The sequence below is a fragment of the Megalopta genalis genome, unplaced genomic scaffold (genome assembly GCF_051020955.1).
Source record: "Megalopta genalis isolate 19385.01 unplaced genomic scaffold, iyMegGena1_principal scaffold0055, whole genome shotgun sequence".
NCBI classification, from domain to species: domain Eukaryota; kingdom Metazoa; phylum Arthropoda; class Insecta; order Hymenoptera; family Halictidae; genus Megalopta; species Megalopta genalis.
In genome coordinates, this window is record NW_027476124.1 from 577152 (window position 1) to 582500 (window position 5349).

Below are 5349 nucleotides of genomic sequence, written 5' to 3' on the forward strand. Positions count from 1 at the left end.
ATCTAATGTCAGAAAATGGCACTTTACTCTTGACATTTTTCGGTTTTTTCAATTTTCTGGAAAATCCTATCATTAGATTTTTTTAAAAATACGATATTCTTGCTTAACTAACGTTTCTACATAGGGATTAAGCATTTAGAACGAAATCTAATGTAGGAAAATGGTACTTTACTCTTGATCGGTACGTTGGGACTTTGAAAATATTCGGGCGTTCCAATCGCTCGTCTGTTGCATCATAGCGCGTCTCGGCGCAATCGAGCGATTCGCTCGACCCATTATTTTCGATTTACGGCTAAAATAAATTTTTCTCATTTTATTCAATAACATATTCTTGCTTAGATAACTTTTTTACATAGGGATTAAGCATTTAGAACGATATAATGTTTAAAATAAGGGCACTTTACTCTTGACATTTTACGGTTGTTTCAATTTTCTGAAAAATCCTATCATTAGATTTTTTTAAAAATACGATATTCTTGCTTAACTAACGTTTCTACATAGGGATTAAGCATTTAGAACGAAATCTAATGTCAGAAAATGGCACTTTACTCTTGACATTTTTCGGTTTTTTCAATTTTCTGGAAAATCCTATCATTAGATTTTTTTAAAAATACGATATTCTTGCTTAACTAACGTTTCTACATAGGGATTAAGCATTTAGAACGAAATCTAATGTAGGAAAATGGCACTTTACTCTTGACATTTTTCGGTTTTTTCAATTTTCTGGAAAATCCTATCATTAGATTTTTTTAAAAATACGATATTCTTGCTTAACTAACGTTTCTACATAGGGATTAAGCATTTAGAACGAAATCTAATGTCAGAAAATGGCACTTTACTCTTGACATTTTTCGGTTTTTTCAATTTTCTGGAAAATCCTATCATTAGATTTTTTTAAAAATACGATATTCTTGCTTAACTAACGTTTTTACATAGGGATTAAGCATTTAGAACGAAATCTAATGTAGGAAAATGGTACTTTACTCTTGATCGTTACGTTGGGACTTTGAAAATATTCGGGCGTTCCAATCGCTCGTCTGTTGCATCATAGCGCGTCTCGGCGCAATCGAGCGATTCGCTCGACCCATTATTTTCGATTTACGGCTAAAATAAATTTTTCTCATTTTATTCAATAACATATTCTTGCTTAGATAACTTTTTTACATAGGGATTAAGCATTTAGAACGATATAATGTTTAAAATAAGGGCACTTTACTCTTGACATTTTACGGTTTTTTCAATTTTCTGAAAAATCCTATCATTAGATTTTTTTAAAAATACGATATTCTTGCTTAACTAACGTTTCTACATAGGGATTAAGCATTCAGAACGAAATCTAATGTCAGAAAATGGCACTTTACTCTTGACATTTTTCGGTTTTTTCAATTTTCTGGAAAATCCTATCATTAGATTTTTTTAAAAATACGATATTCTTGCTTAACTAACGTTTTTACATAGGGATTAAGCATTTAGAACGAAATCTAATGTAGGAAAATGGTACTTTACTCTTGATCGTTACGTTGGGACTTTGAAAATATTCGGGCGTTCCAATCGCTCGTCTGTTGCATCATAGCGCGTCTCGGCGCAATCGAGCGATTCGCTCGACCCATTATTTTCGATTTACGGCTAAAATAAATTTTTCTCATTTTATTCAATAACATATTCTTGCTTACATAACTTTTTTACATAGGGATTAAGCATTTAGAACGATACATTGTTTAAAATAAGGGCACTTTACTCTTGACATTTTACGGTTTTTTCAATTTTCTGAAAAATCCTATCATTAGATTTTTTTAAAAATACGATATTCTTGCTTAACTAACGTTTCTACATAGGGATTAAGCATTTAGAACGAAATCTAATGTCAGAAAATGGCACTTTACTCTTGACATTTTTCGGTTTTTTCAATTTTCTGGAAAATCCTATCATTAGATTTTTTTAAAAATACGATATTCTTGCTTAACTAACGTTTTTACATAGGGATTAAGCATTTAGAACGAAATCTAATGTAGGAAAATGGTACTTTACTCTTGATCGGTACGTTGGGACTTTGAAAATATTCGGGCGTTCCAATCGCTCGTCTGTTGCATCATAGCGCGTCTCGGCGCAATCGACCGATTCGCTCGATCCATTATTTTCGATTTACGGCTAAAATAAATTTTTCTCATTTTATTCAATAACATATTCCTGCTTAAATAACTTTTTTACATATGGATTAAGCATTTAGAACGATACATTGTTTAAAATAAGGGCACTTTACTCTTGACATTTTACGGTTTTTTCAATTTTCTGAAAAATCCTATCATTAGATTTTTTTAAAAATACGATATTCTTGCTTAACTAACGTTTCTACATAGGGATTAAGCATTTAGAACGAAATCTAATGTCAGAAAATGGCACTTTACTCTTGACATTTTTCGGTTTTTTCAATTTTCTGGGAAATCCTATCATTAGATTTTTTTAAAAATACGATATTCTTGCTTAACTAACGTTTTTACATAGGGATTAAGCATTTAGAACGAAATCTAATGTAGGAAAATGGTACTTTACTCTTGATCGGTACGTTGGGACTTTGAAAATATTCGGGCGTTCCAATCGCTCGTCTGTTGCATCATAGCGCGTCTCGGCGCAATCGACCGATTCGCTCGATCCATTATTTTCGATTTACGGCTAAAATAAATTTTTCTCATTTTATTCAATAACATATTCTTGCTTAAATAACTTTTTTACATAGGGATTAAGCATTTAGAACGATACATTGTTTAAAATAAGGGCACTTTACTCTTGACATTTTACGGTTTTTTCAATTTTCTGAAAAATCCTATCATTAGATTTTTTTAAGAATACGATATTCTTGCTTAACTAACGTTTCTACATAGGGATTAAGCATTTAGAACGAAATCTAATGTCAGAAAATGGCACTTTACTCTTGACATTTTTCGGTTTTTTCAATTTTCTGGAAAATCCTATCATTAGATTTTTTTAAAAATACGATATTCTTGCTTAACTAACGTTTTTACATAGGGATTAAGTATTTAGAACGAAATCTAATGTAGGAAAATGGTACTTTACTCTTGATCGGTACGTTGGGACTTTGAAAATATTCGGGCGTACGCGGCGCGCTCGGCGCTTCGAACAGCTCCGGTGTCCCCATTATTTTCGATTTACGGCTAAAATAAATTTTTCTAATTTTTTTCAATAACATATTCCTGCTAAAATAACTTTTTTACATAGGGATTAAGCATTTAGAACGATACATTGTTTAAAATAAGGGCACTTTACTCTTGACATTTTACGGTTTTTTCAATTTTCTGAAAAATCCTATCATTAGATTTTTTTAAAAATACGATATTCTTGCTTAACTAACGTTTCTACATAGGGATTAAGCATTTAGAACGAAATCTAATGTCAGAAAATGGCACTTTACTCTTGACATTTTACGGTTTTTTCAATTTTCTGGGAAATCCTATCATTAGATTTTTTTAAAAATACGATATTCTTGCTTAACTAACGTTTTTACATAGGGATTAAGCATTTAGAACGAAATCTAATGTAGGAAAATGGTACTTTACTCTTGATCGGTACGTTGGGACTTAGAAAATATTCGGCCGTACGCGGCGCGTCTCGGCGCTTCGAACAGCTCCGGTGTCCCCATTATTTTCGATTTACGGCTAAAATAAATTTTTCTAATTTTTTTCAATTACATATTCTTGCTTAGATAACTTTTTTACATAGGGATTAAGCATTTAGAACGACATATTGTTTAAAATAATGGTACTTTACTCTTGTGATTTTTCGGTTTTTTTTGATTATTTGGAAAAATAAATTTTTGTAATTTTTTTAAATACGATATTCGTGATCAGTGAACGATTTCACATATGGATTAAGCATTTAGAATCGTGCGGAAGCGTTATTAAAAAAGTTTACTCGATGCGATGGGACTTTGTAAAGTTTGTGAAAATTTTCATATTGGGAAAAAATGTGTAATTTTTTGTCTAGTTTACGGTAGTGTAATTTATTTTAATGTTTACTATAAATTTTTTTTTCGTTCGTTCACGCGCTATGTTACAACAGCACGGCCGGGCGGTCTGTTGCCGCGGCGGTTTACACTCATAAGCGCGCGTGCTATTCGGCCGGCGGCGCCGGCGTCCTTGCCGGCCGTTCGGTATCTATAAGAGATACACGGTCCGTGCGAGGCGGACGGAGCAGAGCGGGTTTTGGGCCAATTCTACGATCTCGGTCGAGAAGCTGTCTCAGAGCTCCTTCGGGGCTTCGGTCCTGACTGTTTCGTGCCGTTTACGTTACGGACTTTTCTCCACACAGCGTGGCCACGGGTCGGTGTCTTTGACCGAATGGCCCATATGTGGCAAGCCCTACGGGGTTGGTTACCCGTATGCACTTTGTATGTATACTCGTACTCACTGAGCAATCGACTCTTCTGTCCGAGCGATGGAAAAATTTTTTAAAATGCATCTGTAAGATTTGGAAGCAAATCGTACCAATTGAAAACTGTGGCTAAAATGAATAGCCCAGTGGAGAGAGAAAACTATCAAAAAACTGATTTTTTAAATCAAGAGGTGTCAGAAATCGAAATGCCTAGCGCGAGCGGAAGAACACGCTTTCTCGCCAGTCCAGCATGTGTCCTGTCCGTTCTTCCTCGGCTTGCCGATTTTGCCCAGATCAGAGGTTTCGTGCTTCCGGCGGTCAGAAGATCAGCGTGAGCGTACGCGCTTCCACGACTATGGCATCACCCATGTACTTTTTCCTTTGAATATATTTGAGTACATAAAAAATATTAAAACATATAGAGAGAACTGTGTCTTGGATCTTAAAAATTTGTCAATAGCGATGATATATTATTACTTAACTTGAAGTATTTGTACGTTTTAGCTGGGACGTACATTTATCTTACAAGATGTTAATAGCGAGACTCTTGAAGATAAAATTATCTTGTGATTTTATGAAGGCAAAGATAGAAACGTACGAAGCTGGCGTACGTAGAAAAATGTGATTTTACGATAGAACAAAAATATAATACGTACGTTTTTGGGCGTACGGTAAAATATCTGTATGGTAGAAAAATGAAAGAAATTGAGCGTTAAAGAAGATATGTTACAAGCGCGGAATGTGGCAAAACTTGTACATATTTGAAAGAGAAAAGTGGTGTGTCGACCTGACATATATATATGAAACAGGCGACGATGGAAAAGGATTTAAATTTTGTCCATTTTATATATACATATTGTATAGTTCCCTGGTTGATCCTGCCAGTAGTCATATGCTTGTCTCAAAGATTAAGCCATGCATGTCTCAGTACATGCCGTATTAAGGTGAAACCGCGAATGGCTC

General features: G+C 34.2%; 1 non-coding gene across 1 annotated transcript in view; it reads left to right on the forward strand.

Moving 5' to 3' along the window:
* The first annotated feature begins 5251 nt into the window (after window positions 1-5251).
* The window catches only part of LOC143261594 (small subunit ribosomal RNA), a 1921-nt gene continuing 1823 nt past the window's right edge, over window positions 5252-5349 (forward strand). Inside the window, exon 1 of the ribosomal RNA XR_013035688.1 lies at window positions 5252-5349. This exon is cut by the window's right edge and continues 1823 nt beyond it. This is a non-coding gene — a ribosomal RNA (small subunit ribosomal RNA).